Consider the following 19,107-nt stretch of genomic DNA (forward strand, 5'->3'; position numbering starts at 1 on the left):
CGTTTAAAATGGGCACGATTTTTTTTCAAAAATCGCTGTAGCGCCCCCGACCGTATCTCACATTACTTATCTCATATGTATATACTGTATACTGTATCCTGCACTATCTATTATATACTATCTATTGCATCTTAGCCGCTCTGTCGCTGATCATCCATATATTTTATACTTATATATTCTCATCCCATTCCTTTACTAGATTGTGTATATTAGGTTTTGTTGTGGAATTGTTAGATATTACCTGTTAGATACCGCTGCACTGTCGGATCAAGAAGCATAAGCTTTTCGCTACACAAGCAATAACATCTGCTAACCACGTGTATGTGACCAACAAAATTTGATTTTCATGAACTTCTTTGATGACAAGATCATAGAAGATCGATGGTGTCAAAAGCAGCACTAAGGTCTAGATGGTGACACCATCTAGACCTTAGTGCTGCTTTTGACACCATCAATTACTATTGTTTACACTATATATTCGACCTCTTGGTGATGTCATTCGGAAACGCAATGCCAACTTTCATTGCTCTGCGGACGACACACAGCTGTACATTTCGCTGAAACATGGTGAAGCCCCAAAATTGCCTACCCTGGAAGCCTGTGTTTCAGACAAGGAAGTGGATGGCGGCAAATGTTTTACTTTTAAACTCGGACAAAACAGAGACGCTAGTTCTAGGTCCCAAGAAACAAAGAGATCTGCTGTTGGATCTGACAATTAGCCTTGGTGGTTGTACAGTCGTCTCAAATAAAACTTTTTAGGATCTCTGAGTTACTCTGTGTTAAGGGCGTCGTATAGAGGAGACCAAGGCGCAGCATGTAGAGTGCTCATCGTTATATATTTTAATGGAAACGAACACTAGACAAAAATAACAAAATTACAGCCAACAGTTCCGTCAGGTTAACAAACTAAACAGAAAGCAACTACCCACGAAAACAAAGGGAAAAACAGGCTGCCTAAGTATGGCTTCCAATCAGAGACAACAATAGACAGCTGCCTCTGATTGGAAACCATACTTGGCCAAAACATAGAAAACAAAACATAGAATGACCTAACTAAACACACCCTGACCTAACTAAACAGAGAAAACACAGTTCTCCTAGGTCAGAGCGTGACACTCTGTAACGCCCTGGCCATAGAGAGGGGTTTTTTGTTCTTTATTTTGGTTAGGCCAGGGTGTTACATTGGGTGGGCATTCTATGTTCCTTTTTCTATGTTTTTGTATTTCTTTGCTTTGGGCCGTGTGTGGCTCCCAATCAGGCACAGCTGAAGCTCGTTGTTGCTGATTGGGAGTCACACATAAGGAGCATGTTTTTCCTTTGGGTTTTGTGGGTAATTGTTTCTGTTAGTGTTTTGCACCTGACAGGACTGTTTGGCTGTCGGTTTTCTTGTTTTGTTTGTATAGTGTTCTTTCTTTATTAAATATTCAATGATGAACTAACTCCGCTGCACCTTGGTCTTCTTCCGACGACAGCCCTTACAGAATTATCCACCAACAACGGACCAAGCAGCGGAGGAAGGAGCAGCACAAGGAGAGGCACCAGGAGAAAAGCTAACTGGAGTCGTGGACTTGGGAGGAAATCCTGGACGGGAAAGGACCATGGGCTCAAGCTGGGGATTATCGCCGCCCGCAGTGGGAGATCGAGGCGGCGAGAGCTGAGAGGTGCTGGTATGAGGAAAGGGAGCGCAACGGACATGGGAGGCAGCCCCAAAAAACATTTGGGGGGGGGCACATGGGGAGATTGGCGGAGTCAGGCGGTAGACCTGAGCCAACTCCCCGTGCTTACCGGAAGCGGCGTGGTACTGGTAAGACACCGTGTTATGCTGTGGAGCGCACGGTGTCCCCAGTGCGCGTTCAAAGCCCGGTGCGCTACATACCAGCCCCCCGCAAGTGCCATGCGAGTGCAGGCATCGAGCCAGGGCGGATGGTGCCAGCTCAGCGCATCTGGTCTCCAGTGCGCCTCCTCGGTCCAGGTTATCCTGTGCCGGCGTTGCGCACTGTGTCTCCAGAGCGCTGGGAGGGTCCAGTTCGCCCAATGCCTGCTCTCCGCCCGTGCCGGGCCAAAGTGGGCATTCAGCCTGGAGTGTGGGTAAAGAGCGTCCGTACCAGAACTCCAGTGCTCCCCCACAGCCCAGTTTATCCTGTGCCTCCTCCTCGGACCAGGCCTCCAGTGGGTCACCCCATCCTGGTCAGTTCTGTGCCTGCTCCACGGACCAGGTCTCCAGTGGGTCTCCCCATCCTGGTCCGTCCTGTGCCACCTCCCAGGACCAGGCCTCCAGTAGGTCTCGCCAGTCCGGAGCCGCCAGAGCTGCCCGCCAGTCCGGAGCCGCCAGAGCCGCCCGCCAGTCCGGAGCCGCCAGAGCCGCCCGCCAGTCCGGAGCCGCCAGAGCCGCCCCGCCAGTCCGGGAGCCGCCAGAGCCGCCCGCCAGTCCGGGAGCCGCCAGAGCCGCCCGCCAGTCCGGAGCCGCCAGAGCCGCCCCGCCAGTCCGGAGCCGCCAGAGCCGCCCGCCAGTCCGGAGCCGCCAGAGCCGCCAGCCTGTCCGGAGCCGCCAGAGCCGCCCGCCTGTCCGTAGCCGCCAGAGCCGCCCGCCTGTCCGCAACCGCCAGAGCCGCCCGCCTGTCCACAGCCGCCAGAGCCGCCCGCCTGTCCGCAGCCGCCAGAGCCACCCGCCTGTCCGCAGCCGCCAGAGCCGCCCGCCTGTCCAGAGCAGTCAGAGCCGCCCGCCAGCCCGGTGAGTCCTGTGCCTACGCCTAGGGCCAGGCCTCTTTCATGTCTCCCCAGCCTGGTGAGTCCTGTGCCCAGGGCCAGGCCTCCTTCATGTCTCCCCAGCCTGGTGAATCCTGGGCCAGAGCCGCCAGAGCCGCCCGCCAGCCCGGAGCTGCCGGAGCCGCCAGAGCCGCCCGCCAGACTGGTGAGTCCTGTGCCTGCGCCCAGGGCCAGGCCTCCTTCATATCTCCCCAGCCTGGTGAATCCTGGGTCAGTGCCGCCGGAGCCGCCAGGGACGCCCGCCAGCCGGGCGCAACCAGGGTAGCCTGCCAGCCGGGCGCAGCCATCGCCGCCCGCCAGCCGGGCGCAACCAGGGTTGCCAGCCAGCCAGGCGCAACCATCACCGCCCGCCAGCCAGGCGCAACCATCACCGCCCGCCAGCCGGGCGCAACCAGGGTCGCCCGCCAGCTGGGCGCAGCCATCACCGCCCGCCAGCCGCGCGCAGTCAGGGTCGCCCACCAGACCTTCGGCGCGGCCAGGTGCGCCACCTAAGAGGGCGACGCCAAGGGTGGGGCAGAGGCCATGTCCCGCACCTGAGCCGCCACCGTAAGAAGGCCCACCCGGACCCTCCCCTTCAGTGTCAAGATTTGCGGCCGGAGTCCGCACCTTGGGGGGGTACTGTAACGCCCTGGCCATAGAGAGGGGTTTTTTGTTCTTTATTTTGGTTAGGCCAGGGTGTTACATTGGGTGGGCGTTCTATGTTCCTTTTTCTATGTTTTTGTATTTCTTTGTTTTGGGCCGTGTGTGGCTCCCAATCAGGCACAGCTGAAGCTCGTTGTTGCTGATTGGGAGTCACACATAAGGAGCATGTTTTTCCTTTAGGTTTTGTGGGTAATTGTTTCTGTTAGTGTTTTGCACCTGACAGGACTGTTTGGCTGTCGGTTTTCTTGTTTTGTTTGTATAGTGTTCTTTCTTTATTAAATATTCAATGATGAACACTAACTCCGCTGCACCTTGATCTTCTTCCGACGACAGCCCTTACACACTCTGGACCCTGATTTCTCTTTGACGAACTTATCAAGAATGTTTCAAGGACAGCTTTTTTCTATTTTCATAACATTGCAAAAATCAGAAACTTTTTGTCCAAAAATAATGCAGAAAAACGATTCCATGCTTTACTGCAATGCTCTACTTTCAGGCTAACCGGATAAAGCAATAAATAAACTTCAGTTAGTGCTAAACACAGCTGCTAGAATCCTGACTAGAACCCCAAAATTGTATCATATTACTCCAGTTCTAGCCTCTCTACATTGGCTTTCTGTTAAGGCTAGGGCTGATGTCAAGGTTTTACTGCTAACCTACAAATCATTACATGGGCTTGCTTCTACCCATCTTTCTGATTTGGTCCTGCCGTACATACCTACACCTACGCTATGGTCACAAAACGCAGACCTCCTTATTGTCCCTATAATTTCTAAGCAAACAGCTGGAGGCAGGGCTTTCTCCTATTGAGCTCCATTTTTATGGAATGATCTGCCTATCCATGTGACAGAGGAACACTCGGTCTCGACCTTTACGTTTTTACTGAAGACTCAACCCTTCAGTAGGTCCTATGATTGAGTGCAGTCTGCCCAGGGGTGCGAATGTGAACGGCAAGGCACTGGAGCGACGAACTGTCCTTGCTATCTCTGCATGGCCGGCTCCCCTCTCTCCATTGGAATTCTCTGCCTCTGACCCTATTATGGGGGCTGAGTCACTGGCATACTGGTGCTCTTCCATGCCGTCCCTAGGAGGGGTGCATTACTTGAGTGGGTTGAGTCACAGACGTGATCTTCCTTTCTGGTTTTGCGTCCCCTTGGGCTTGTGCGGTGGAGGAGATCTTCGTGGGCTATATTCAGCCTTGCCTCAAGATAGTAAGTTGGTGATCTGTTGATATCCCTCTAGTGGTGTTAGGCTTGTGCTTTGGCAAAGTGGGTGGGGTTATATCCTGCATGGTTGGCCCTGTCCGGGCGTATTGTCGGAAGGGGCCACAGTGTCCCCTGACCCATCCGTCTCAGTCTCCAGTATCTATGCTGCAATAGTCTATGTGCCTGGAGGCTAGAGTCAGTCTGTTATATCTGGTGTAATTCTCCTGCCTTATCTCGTGTCCTGTGTGAATTTAATTATGCTCCCTCTAATTCTCTCTCTCTCTCCCTCCCCTCCCGGAGGACCTGAGCCCTGGGATCATGCCTCAGGACTACCTGGCCTGATGACTCCTGGCTGTCCCCAGCCTACCTGGTTATGCTGCTGTTCCAGTTTAAACTGTTCTGCCTGCGGCTAGGGAACCCTGATCTGTTCACCAGATGTGCTACTTTGTCCCAGACCTGCTGTTTTAGACTCTCTCTCTCTACCGCACCTGCTGTCTCGACCTCTGAATGCTCAGCTATGAAAAGCCAACTTACATTTAATCCTGAGGTGCTGACCTGTTGCACCCTCTACAACCACTGTGATTATTATTTGACCCTGCTGGTCATCTATGAACGTTTGAACATCTTGAAGAACAATCTAGCCTTAAATGGCCATGTACTCTTATAATCTCCACCTGGCTCAGCCAGAAGAGGACTGGGCAAACCCTCAGAACCTGGTTCCTCTCTAGGTTTCTTCCTAGGTTCCTGCCTTTCTAGAGAGCTTTTCCTAGCCACCGTGCTTCAACATCTGCATTCTTGCGATCTGGGGTTTTAAGCTGGGTTTCTGTATAGCACTTTGTGACATCTGCTGATGTAAAAAGGGCTTTACAAATACATTTGATTGATTGATTGATTGATTGATTGATCCATCTCTTATGTCCTCTGGAAATAAAGTTCCCTATTGTGTGTAACTGTCTGTGACGTAGCTTTATTCCTCTGACCGGGAAAGGTGTCAGTGAGTCACAGACCAGCCCAACTGGAGAGTCGCTCTCTTTCACTACTACTATCAGCATTTAGTTTGCATTATTTTGGACATGTAACAGCCGTCTGAAAGAGTAGACCAAGGCGCAGCGTGGATAGTGCTCATCATGTATTTATTTCTGGTGAACACTTAAGCAAAATAACAAAACCGACAGCCAAACAGTTCTGTCAGGTAATACTCACGAAACAGAAAATAACCACCCACAAAACCCAAAGGAAAACAGGCTACCTAAGTATGGCTCCCAATCAGTGACAACGATGTACAGCTGTCCCTGATTGAGAGCCATACCAGGCCAAAACAAAGAAATACAAAAACAAAGAAAAAAGGACATAGAATGCCCACCATAGTCACACCCTGGCCTAACCAAAATAGAGAATAAAACCCTCTATGGCCAGGGCGTGACAGGACAGCTGTGTATATGGCTGCATTCACAGCCTTATACTTCCATAGGTGAATTACCATACCTATATTGTAGCCTGTATTCATTACCAAAATGGCCTAGCTGTTGGGCACTGTCAATAAACTACAGATTTCATGTCAACCTGTCACTTCCAAAGCACTCAATCAATGTTGTTTCCACATCATTTCAACAACAAAACATCTATGTGATGATGTTGAATGAATGTGGAAAACTGATTGGATTTGCAAGAAGTAATCAACTTTTTTTCACCTAACTTTTAACCTAAATCCAATGACATGGTGAAATGTTTTGTTGATTTCATGTTGAATTCACGTTAGTTGACAACTCAACCAAATGTAAATGAATCAAAACTAGATGTTGAAATGACGTCTGTGCCCAGTGGGTACCCAGCAGGTGGTTCTAAAACACATCACAGCAAGCCTTGTCCATGCGTAAAACTACACATACGTAAAACTACACACACACTCACGTCTCTCCGCTTCTCTCTCCAGATGAATGTCTTGGTGCGTTAAGTTGATGTGTGCTCATTAACAGCACTAACCGTTAGCACTCTCAGTGAGCAGACGAGACCATCAATCACACTTAAACATGACGGCAGCCGCCCGCAGGCCTGCTTGTCACCGTGCCAACGCACAGTCCCCCTGCATCCCACTAAGCCGGTAAACACCAAAAACAACAGCAAGGCACCGCACATCAAGGCAGCCATCAGAAAGTTACCCACTTTCAAAAGAACAGTTCTGTGTCATGCAAAATGACTTTCTGAAATGTATTTGTTAGTCCGTCTGACTGTGTTTTTTGATTTTCAATTGTGATATGAAAAGCATTTCCTCAGTCTGTCAGAACAAACCTTAGGCTGCAATGCAACATCTCTGTCAACCTTTCCTGCATCGCTACCACTTCGGCCTGAAGTCCCTCTGTCCACTAAGAGAAGCCCAGGGACACTGTTTCAGGTGGCCACCCACCCATGATGTTGCTCACTTAGACCTCACCTCAGCATGCTAGCACAGACAACCAGACACCTGGTGCTGGAACGCATATTGATTTAGTGTTAATCCAAGGAGATTGGAATCAATTTGGAACTGCAATCTCATATACATAGAGTATCTAGTGATAAGGGCAGGGTATCGATCGTCTCAGAGAGATGGGAGAGATGTCCTTGAGCCTGACTGGGATTAGGAGGCATTCAGTGAGAGAGAGGTAGTTTCCCCTCTGAGCTCTTTCCATACAACCATAAGTCTGCTCTCAAAATGGCCAACTTCACACATTCTTTTCCTCTTAATTTTGTTTTATGGGGAAGGCATAGATAGAAGGCAAGATATAATAGAAGATACATAAGACTGTGGTATAAATGAAAAGAGACACAATGACTTCCTGACAGACAAACACAGCATTCATCACACCCAGCCACCATCATTCATAATGTACTGCATTTATAGCACACAGCAGATCTCAGATTGTTTTGGCAAAGGATACTGCTTTCTCCTCATTCTTGCTCGCTTTTCAATTCCTCTCAACTGTCCTCTGCACCTCATCTTCTCCTCATCAGTGTTTTTTTCCAAGCCGCCCATGTCCAAATAATAAAATATACAAATACAGTGCCAGTCAAAAGTTTAGACACACCTACTCATTCAAGGGTTTTTCTTTATTTGTATTATTTTCTACATTGTAGAATAGTAGTGAAGACTTTAAAACTATGAAATAACACATATGGAATCATGTAGTAACCAAAAAAGTGTTAACCTCTCTAGGGTAGGGGGCAGTATTTGCACGGCCGGATAAAAAACATACCCGATTTAATCTGGTTATTACTACTGCCCAGAAACTAGAATATGCATATAATTGGTTGATTTGGATAGAAAACACCCTAAAGTTTCTAAAACTGTTTGAATGGTGTCTGTGAGTATAACAGAACTCATATGGCAGGCAAAAACCTGAGAAGATTCCTTACAGGAAGTGCCGTCTCTGACCATTTCTTGGCCTTCTAAACTCTCTTTATTGAAAACTGAGGATCTCTGCTGTAACGTGACACTTCCTACGGCTCCCATAGGCTCTCAGAAGGCGGCAGAATGTTGAATGATGACTTTGCAGCCCATTGCTGAAAAACAGTAGCGCATTTGGATAGTGGTCGATCAGAGAACAATGAGACTGGGGCGCGCGTGCACGAGAAGAGTCCATTTTAGATTTTTTGTCTTTGAACGAAAACAGGGTTTCCCGGTCGGAACATTATCGCTTTTTTACGAGAAAAATCGCTTAAAAATTGATTTTAACCTTTTATGGCTAGGGGGCAGTATTTTCACGGCTGGATAAAAAACGTACCTGATTTAATCTGGTTACTAATCCTACCCAGTAACTAGAATATGCATATACTTATTATATATGGATAGAAAACACCCTAAAGTTTCTAAAACTGTTTGAATGGTGTCTGTGAGTATAACAGAACTCAAATGGCAGGTCAAAACCTGAGAGATTCCTTTACAGGAAGTGGCCTGTCTGACCATTTCTGGAACTTCTTTGCCATCTCTATCTTTTACTAAGGATCTCTGCTCTAACGTGACACTTCCTACGTCGTCCATAGGCGCTCAGAGCCCGGGAAAAACCTGAATGTCGTCATCCCAGCCCCAGGCTGAAACACATTATCGCCTTTCTCAAGTGGCCGATCAAGGGACTCTGGGCTTAGGCGTTTATTGTTTATCGTGAGTAATTTAGTAAATTCACCGGATGTTTGCGGGGGGTATGCTAGTTCTGAACGTCACATGCTAATGTAAAAAGCTGGTTTTTGATATAAATATGAACTTGATTGAACAAAACATGCATGCATTGTATAACATAATGTCCTAGGGTTGTCATCTGATGAAGATCATCAAAGGTTAGTGCTGCATTTAGCTGTGGTTTTGTTTTTGTGACATTATATGCAAGCTTGAAAAATGGGTGTCTGATTATTTCTGGCTTGGTACTCTGCTGACATAATCTAATGTTTTGCTTTCGCTGTAAAGCCTTTTTGAAATCGGACAGTGTGGTTAGATAAAGGAGAGTCTTGTCTTTAAAATGCTGTGAAATAGTCATATGTTTGAAAAATTGAAGTTTTTGTATTTTTGAGGAATTTGTAATTCGCGCCACGCCTATCATTGGATATTGGAGCAGGTGTTCCGCTAGCGGAACGTCTAGATGTAAGAGGTTAAACAGCGGTTGACATGCTTCGAAGTACGGTAATGGAATATTTAGAATTTTTTTGTCACGAAACGCGTCGGGCGCGTCACCCTTCGTCACCCTTCGGATAGTGTCTTGAACGCACGAACAAAACAGAGGATATTTGAACATAACTATGGATTATTTTGAACCAAACCAACATTTGTTATTGAAGTAGAAGTCCTGGGAGTGCATTCTGACGAAGAACAGCAAAGGTAATCCAATTTTTCTTATAGTAAATCTGTTTGGTGAGTGCCAAACTTGGTGGGTGTCAAAATAGCTAGCCCGTGATGGCGAGCTATCTACTCAGAATATTGCAAAATGTGCTTTTGCCGAAAAGCTATTTTAACCTCTCTAGGGAAGGTGGGACGAAATCGTCCCACCTACGTAACAGCCAGTGGAATCCTGTGGCGCGTTATTCAAATACCTTAGAAATGCTATTACTTCAATTTCTCAAACATATGACTATTTTACACCATTTTAAAGACAAGACTCTCATTAATCTAACCACACTGTCCGATTTCAAAAAGGCTTTACAACGAAAGCAAAACATTACATTATGTCAGCAGAGTACCCAGACAGAAATAATCAGACACCCATTTTTCAAGCTAGCATATAATGTCACATAAACCCAAACCACAGCTAAATGCAGCACTAACCTTTGATGATCTTCATCAGATGACACGCCTAGGACATTAAGTTATACAATACATGCATGTTTTGTTCAATCAAGTTCATATTTATATCAAAAAACATATTTTTACATTAGCATGTGACGTTCAGAACTAGCATACCCCCCGCAAACTTCCTAAATAGCGATTGCATAAAGGAGTTCTGTATCTATAATTCTTAAAATAATTGTTATGTTTTTTGTCAACGTTTATCGTGAGTAATTTAGTAAATTCACCGGAAGTTTGTGGTGGGTATGCTAGTTCTGCCCACATACCCGAGAGAGGTTAAACAAATCAACATATATTTTATATTTGAGGGTCTTCAAAGTAGCCACCCTTTGCCTTGATGACAGCTTTGCACACGCTTGGCATTCTCTCAACAAGCTTCACCTGGAATGCTTTTCCAACAGTCTTGAAGGAGTTCCCACATATGCTGAGCACTTGTTGGCTGCTTTCCTTCACTCTGCAGTCCAACTCATCCCAAACCATCTCAATTGGGTTGAGGTCAGGTGATTGTTCAACTTATGCAGCACTTCATCACTCTCCGTCTTGGTCAAATAGCCCTAACGCTGGATGGAGGTGTGTTGTGTCATTGTCCCGTTGAAAAACAAATGATAGTCCCACAAAGCGCAAACCAGATGGGATGGCGTGTCGCTGCAGAATGCTGTGGTAGCCATGCTGGTTAAGTGTGCCTTGAATTCTAAATTAATCACTGACAGTGTCACCAGCAAAGCACCCCCACACCATCACCCCTCCTCCTCCATGCTTTATGGTGGGAAATACACATGCAGAGATCATCCGTTCACCCACACCACATCTCACAAAGACACAGCGGTTGGAACCAAAAATCTCAAATTTGGACTCATCAGACCGAAGGACAGATTTCCACCAGTCTAATGTCCATTGCTCGTGTTTCTTGGCCCAAGCAAGTCTCTTCTTCATATTGGTGTGATTTAGTAGTGGTTTCTTTGCAGCAATTCGACCACGAAGGCTTGATTCACATAATCTTCTCTGAACAGTTGATGTTGAGATGTGTCTGTTACTTGAACTCTGTGAAGCATTTATTTGGGCTGCAATTTCTGAGGCTGGTAACTCTAATGAACTTATCCTAACTCTGGGTCTTCCATTTCTGTGGCGGTCCTCATGAGAGCCAGTTTCATCATAGCGCTTGATGGTTTTTGTGACTGCACTTGAAGAAACGTTCAAAGTTATTGAAATGTTCCGTATTGACTGACCTTCATGTCTTAAAGTAATGATGGACTGTCGTTTCTCTTTGCTTATTTGAGCTGTTCTTGTCATAATATGGACTTGGTCTTTACCAAATAGGGCTATCTTCTGTATACCCCCCCCCCCCCCCCCACCTCGTCACAACACAACAGATTGGCTCAAACACATTAAGAAGGAAAGAAATTCCACAAATTAACTTTTAAGAAGGCACACATGTTAATTGAAATGCATTCAAGTTAACTACCTCATGAAGCTGGTTGAGAGAATGCCAAGAGTGTGCAAAGCTGTCATCAAGTTAAAGGGTGGCTACTTTGAAGAATCTCACAAACAAAATATATTTTGGTTTGTTTAACACTTTTTTTGATATTTGTTTTAAATGGCAAAATGTTATCTCCGCCACATGGCAAAATGTGTATAATTGCAGGAAAATAGCTTTAAAACAGCAAAAGTTCACTGCGACAATTATTTTTGGTTTGCAACCGCACCGTTGGCCACGCCCGTGGCCACGCCCCCGCCATGCCTACCACCTAAGTCCCATTTTGATCCAGTAAAAACATGCTAATTATCTCTTCCTATGATTGCACTCTCTCTCAACCAGCTCCTATCTCCTTGACAGAGTGATATCTTGTCAGCCTCTTCCTTCTGTTTCGTTGACTATCATTACCCTTTCCACCATAGCCTCATTATCGTTATGCTCCATCTTCTTATTCTCATCTCGTCTCACAGTCATCCCATCCGAAGAAGCTGCAAGATATTAACTCCCCACCACCCTCTCCCCCGCCTCTCTCTCTTTGCGGTCAGTGACAGGACTCTATTTTCTGGATGGGACTGTATCTTATTGAGAGATTGTCTAGTGCATACAGGGTGGAAGGGAGCAGTGAGACAGAGGAAGAGAGCCAGGGTCTGCTGCTTTGTATACTGTTGCATTACTCTCCTCACATATCCATAGGGTCTACCACTGCCTTTACGAGAACTGTTTGGACTTAAGGTAGAAAAACCCTCTGCCCTTTCTGTGGCCCTTTACACTGGTACCCGTATACGGGTTGAAAATGGCAGATTTGGGCACTAATAAGTGCCTAAATTGGAACGTAGTGGCTGTACAGTAACATGCTATACATGACGTCAGGGCTCTGCATTTCCCAGGACTGTATGGGTTTTGAATGACAGCCGTTCTGAACTCGAGCACTGCACATGATAAGAAATTGCCCCCATCCCTCCCGCTAATTCGTCAACTTTTAGAAATGTTTTGTTGTCTGAATGAGGGAAATGCTGTAATTTACGATGACCCAAGGTATTTTCAAAGATGTTGAGGATTATTATAAATTATAAATATAAGCAGTCTTGTGTCAGGTGAACTGTTGTCACCTTTGGTCAAAGAATTTCCCCAGTATCTCCAAATTGTTCCCTTTCAGTCGCTACCATAGTTATGCATATATGCTTTTCATATTTCTTCTGTAAGAAACTTTTAAATGTAGCCTTATCCATGTAGGCCAATTCCCACAAGTGTAAAGGGCTAACTCTACTGCGAAAAACACAAGAGTACGCGGTCAATACAGGCAGAAGAAAATAGATGAAAAGATACTTTCAGAAATGTTATTGTGCATGTCTAGTGTTGTGTCCATCACTGTGTGCTCATCTTGATTAGTGTACAATATGTTCCTTGCTATGCTAGTGTACACCTCTCTACGCAAGGACTAGGATTGTGACAGTCATTCTATGTCTTGGACAAAAGAGCACAAACAACACCAGGTTAAAGATGGAGAGAGCGAGTGAAAACAAGGTTGAAAAAATAATGAGAAAGCAGTCTTTAGGATCCGTCCACTTTATTTGATTGCTCTAACAGGATTAAACTCATTTAATTTTTGTTGTCTGTCTGTATCGACAGGCAGGATTAAACCAATGGACAGACAGAACCCTCCAACAAGTGGAGGGAGGAATCTTTCTGATAAATTGGTGCAACATTACAGACAGAGACAACGTGGAGTAGCCATGTTGTGTGAGGCCAGAGGCTGGCTATTGATTTTACTCTTATCATTTCAGTGCCTGAGAGAGAGAGAGGGTGATGGGACAGAGAGGGACAGCTCCCTGCAAGACCAATACAAAGCCAGGAGCCATGACTGATGGTAAATCAATGCAGAATAGCCTAGCATCACCCTAAGAAAGTACTGGAAAACTTGTTTGTGACAGAGGATGATGGGAGACATTGTGGGTGGAATTACAGCACAGACACAGGTAGGGACACAGTAAAAAAATGGCATTACATTTACTGTACTGGGTTTGCATGTAATGTGTGTTGAAGGTTTTATGTTTTGGTGTTTGTCTCTAGGCTATGTTCAGATATACAGCAGTGTGTATATATATTTGTGAGTGGCAGCAGGTGTGTGATTTTCCTTGTAAGTGTGCATGTGTATGTCTGAGGGCAAAGGCTGCTGGTTTCGGGGAATGACATGTCACTTACAGGAAGACGAATGGCCTGACATGCTATGCTGGCTAAATCGGTGCCTTTGATAAGCCACAAAGGTGCCCCGCCACCCGCCCACAAATCCATGGAGATCGAAAAAGTGAGCCGTATGGACTGATTCATGTGGCCAATCAATGCACTGGTCCTGTACCGGCCCTTCCTTTAACCGCCCTCAGCCCCCCCGCTCAGACAACTTCACAGAGTGGACCTGTCAGAGGTTTAACATCCAGAATACATTTAACAACACCAACACACCCAGGATAGACATGTGTCTGGAGGTAACTGGTGCCCTGAATGGATGTGTGAAAATGGTGGAATACAATGTTCAGGACAAATATGTTGGGATTGGCCCAGAAACAACAGCTAAAACACAGCTAATTGGTTGGAGGTTGCAAACAATGAACTAACAATGTTTATTTGCTGATCTAAATCAAGTATGGAGAGGGAGAGGGAGAGGGAGAAGGAGAGATCAGTGAGGTAATGACCTTTCAGTATCCTTGAGACCAGGGTACACAGATACACACACCCCTGTCACACTGTCAGACACTGATCCCTCTCTGTGTACCTTTCCCTGTGTGCTGCCCTGTCTGTCACAGCAACAGCAACAACAGACAGCTGCACAGGAGACCACCCGCGGGCCACATACAGATCATACACACCTAATACTAGATAATAGCCATGATTATCTATAATTCTATCTGCGTATTATGACTGCAACTCAAGGTATTGATATACTGTATCTATTCAGGTTTCAGTTCACATCAGCTCAGATGCCACAGACGGAAGCAGATATCTGTGAATGACTAATGACCTGAGTCAGCAGGTGACAAAACGTAATTTAATGCATCACTGAGACATTTTCCAGCAACACAAACATGCTCGAAATGAATCAAAATGGACACTGTGCTGTGATAATGATAAAGCCTGAGGAAATGCACCACAGGTCATAGCAAACATCTCTCATACATGCACGCATACAGTGGTGTATACTACTTAAGTAAAAAGACTTTAAAGTACTACTTAAGTCGTTTTGGGATGTATCTGTACTTTACTTTACTATTTATATGTTTGACTACTTTTACTTCACTACATTTCAGAATAAAATAACTTATAACTTATAAACTTATCAAGAGAACATCCCTGGTCATCCCTACTGCCTCTGATCTGGTGGACTCACATGCTTCATTTGTAAATTATGTCTGTGTTGGAGTGTGCCCCTGGCTATCCATGCTTTTAAAAACAAAAAAATGTTTTGCTTAATATATCTAATTTAAAATGATTTATACTTTTACTTTTGATACTTAAGTATATTTTAGCAATTACATTTACTTTTTATCCTTAAGTATATTTAAAACCAAATACTTTTAGATTTTTACTTTAAATGGGTGACTTTCACTTTTACTTGAGTCATTTTCTATTAAGGTATCTTTACTTTTACTCAAGTATGACAATTGTTTACTTTTTACACCACTGCACACACTTAGCCTTTCCTCCCACTCCAACGCCAATCAATTCCAATATTAGCAATCAATCTGCCAGGAGGGGGGTGTTTGGTTTGGACAGATTGCCCTGGCAACAGAGCAGAGAGGGTTGGAGAGGGCATGGGAAGAAGAGGAACATAGCATGGAGGTGAGGAGAGCAGGAAGTAGACCAAACTATATTTGGCAGGACCTAAGCATGCATTTGAAAAATATGGAAAAGCTACATTTATCTAACTGAAGTGTCCTTGGGGGTGTTGTTGTTGTAGTGAAGGTGGGCTTCATGGGTGAAATTGAACCGAATTATGCGGAAGACGATGTCGAAGCCCCCCTCTCCAAAACAGGTGACTACCCTCTGGGCACACACTTTCAATGAAATGAAATGAAGTTGAACCAACGTGGAACAGACGTTGAATTGATGTCTGTGCCCAGTGGCTATTGAGTACACATATTTAAAATCGGACAGGCACTCTGCCAGCTCTCCTCGTGTCTGAAGAGCCTCTCCACAACAATAGGAGAATAGAGAACAGCTGGGAGTTTATCTCAAGGACACTTCTTCAATGATACAGTAGCACAGTACTGTAGCTAAACCATATCAGCGGTGTAACAGTTAATGATAGCCCTCAACATTCTCTCTCTAACAGTTGGTGTTGTTGTGGTGAAGGTTGTTCTTCTCTGAGATTAGTGCTGTCTTCCTCTCATCATGGCTCTCTAAATAGACTAACGAGCATTACTAATTAGCTAACCACACATCGTGTCACCAGTCTTCTCCCTTACACTCCCACGCACAGCAGAGAGAAATATTCCTCCATCTGCAAAGGACTGAGCCTCGTCTTTAATCAGTAGAATGAGCTAAAATAGTATGGCTCTCAAACCAGAGTATGACTAGAGTGTGACCAATGCAGCTCTGTTCTTCTTTTCAGAGTCAGGTCAAGTGGTACATTGCAATCAAAGTCTTATCGGGGGAGCAGCGGCTTATCTTTTAGTGTCACATTGTATTGGGAGGTTGCATCTAGCACCCAAATCACTTCAAAGCCATTTGACTTCATAATGATTGCAGCCAGGAAGGAAACGACAGCATTTTGCAGGTTGATTAATTCTAGGGAATTCGTGTGAGAGTGGATACGTGAAAGCTCAGGCTGGGATTTCTCAGCCCTATATACAACTTCATGTCCTTGGGACACAAGGTTATCTAGAAACAAGCTCACCTTTAGGCAGAAACAAACATGGTGTCTAGATTACCAAGAGCCAGTGAGGAGAGGAAAAAAGGTCTCACCAATGGGAAATAAGCAATCACCATTTTTTATCCACAGGGTTAACAAACTAAAGATTATCACTGATATAATTAATATATAGATCTGTGGAATAGATTCATTGTCCTGTGTAATAGGTAATAAAGTATGCAAACTTTAATCTCATATTACTAACAAGAGATGAACGCGTCTTCTGTAAAACAACAAGATAACAATCCCAATTGTTATATACTGTATACTGTATACTCAATCAACTTTTACAGGAATGTGATGTATTATCAGAGTGAGAAAGAGAGCAAGTGAGACAGAGAGACAAAAAAAGAGAGAGTGTGTGCCTGCGTGTGTGAGTGTGCGTACGCGCGAGCGTGTGTGTTGTGACTAAAATTAGAAAGTGCTATGACTAATAGATTCTCTCACCATCCGGCAGCCATGTTGTTAAAGAGCACCATGGGTAACCCTTAGATTACCAACTCCCACCAACGCCAGGCTGCTTGCACAACTAATTAAACATGGCAACGCTAACGAGCTGGCCTTTGATTACACTTCCTAATTGGGCTCCTCACCACCAGCCCCCAGTGGTGTACCATCATCACAATACACAGTCAGGAAAGTCACACTACCCACCAAGAATTACAGTCTGGGAAACAGATCCTTTGTATTAACTTAACAAATTCAGACATAACCTCAGGTTTTATAACCAACAGTGTAGTAAATTAGTATTCAGGTAGTCTACACCCCAACACCCCAACACTCAAGGACTGATGTACTATTTTCTCATATTTAAGCCAGAACAATTTAAATACACTTGACATCTGCATCTAGAGTGTACCTGAAGAAACCTTTATTTTTCCAGAATTTCCATTAGGATGGCAGGCTGCCCTCATAACTCCAGCCTTCCCCTCAATCATAATCCTGTCTCTGTAAAGGAGAACACAAGCAAATATTCCATCCACACAATCACGAGGACACCAGCCAAGAGACGCACAAATAAATCAGCACCGACTCCTCCAGGAAGCCGGAAAAACACAGTTTGCAAGCAGATGCTCTATACATGTCAAGCCCCTTTTAACTTCCCACTGATTTGAAATTGCTTTTCCCTGGATGCCCACAATGCAGTGGACATTAGCAGTTTCCTGTGGTAGGTTACCAGCATGGAAAAGTTAAAGTTACCAGCACGGACAACCACCCAGTGCCAAGGGCAATCAGTGAACAGTGTTCATTCTTCTGTCCCTCTGAGGCCAACTACTAGTATGTTGTTAGTGCTCTTTCTTTCATAAATGCACTAGCTAGGGGATCATTCACCTTAGGGTCAGCTCCTATAAAAATGGACTTGGCATCTGAAGGCAAATGTGGTTCCAATCTTTTGGACCCTTAAGTGTTTACTTGTACATCTCCAGGACAACTTACCAAAAAAGCCAGTCATGTGAATCACCCCTCTATTCCCCAGGGTGATTGATTGTGAGCCCACCCGGCATCCAATGGTCAGTGGTCAGTGTGAATACCTCAGTGACGTCTCTCTCCCTCAGTGACAGACAGACTGTCATGACCGCTGAGGGTGAACCTGATCTCTCTGCTCTGATCTCTAATCCCTGCTCTGGAGCTCCACCCCACAGCAGGCTCAAGTCATCACTGTGAGATGGTGAACAGCTCTCAATTACTAATGAACACTGTCCTTTGCATTAGCCTCTCACCCTTCAAACATCTGCAAGACAGCCTGCTAGGCTCTTAGACGATCCCTGGAGGACCCTGTATAAGCTGGGTCTTACTCCAACCGGTTTTCAACCGCTGCAATTGCATCATCCTCATCCTTTAATTGCTTTGATATCCAACTAATCTACATGGTCGAAGTGATGCAATATAGTCATCTGAACTTTGTCTAAGACCATAGAATCTCATTGTCATTGACAGAGCTTGCTAACTAATTAAGGGGGAGTAGAGACAAATCCAGCCAACACACACACACACAGACACACACACACACACACACAACACAGACACACACACACACAGACAAACACACACACAGATAAACACACACACAACACACACACACACACACACACACACACACACACACACACACACACACACACACACACACACACACACACACACACACACACACACACACACACACACACACACACACACACACACAGACAAACACACACACACACACACACACAGAGAGAGAGAGAGAGAGAGAGAGAGAGAGAGAGAGAGAGAGAGAGACACAGAGACACAGAGACACACACACAGTCCTGCAGGATTTGAGTCATAGAGCCCTGTTGTTACCCCAGCATGGATTGAGCCCCTGGCAGGGGAAGAGCTAATTAAACACACCACAGTGGAAAATAAATGGAATATAGCTACCACTTCTTTATTTCAAACTGGACCACATGGGGACCAGATGAAACCTTTTCTTCCTGTCTTCCCCTCCCTGGTTCTCTGATGGATAGAGTAATTACCTGAGTCCTAACAGTGTGTGTAATGTGAGCCCTATGAGTGATGATCCTCCGCCCACTCCTGAACCACACCGAGACAGATGAAACCTACAGTGATAAGAGTGGGAGGAAAGGTAGAACGGATGGAGCATCTAATGCCAGACCTCAAACAATGACCAATGAGATCTCACACTCCCAAATAGATACTCACTTTCTAAGCTTAAAGCTACGAAAGACCCATGACTGATAATAAGACTACCAAGATAAGCAATTATACAGAAGCACTTTACAGTAACAGGTGCTAGTCTCTGTCTGCAGCAGGTAAGGTCAAT

At 45.3% G+C, this 19,107-nt stretch overlaps 1 protein-coding gene across 1 annotated transcript in view; it reads right to left on the reverse strand.

Annotated features, from left to right (window-relative positions):
• Positions 1 to 19,107, reverse strand: part of LOC106603264 (roundabout homolog 1) — a 218,000-nt gene that overhangs the window by 180,180 nt on the left and 18,713 nt on the right.

This window comes from Salmo salar, chromosome ssa04 (assembly GCF_905237065.1).
Source record: "Salmo salar chromosome ssa04, Ssal_v3.1, whole genome shotgun sequence".
In the NCBI taxonomy this organism is placed as follows: Eukaryota; Metazoa; Chordata; class Actinopteri; order Salmoniformes; family Salmonidae; genus Salmo; species Salmo salar.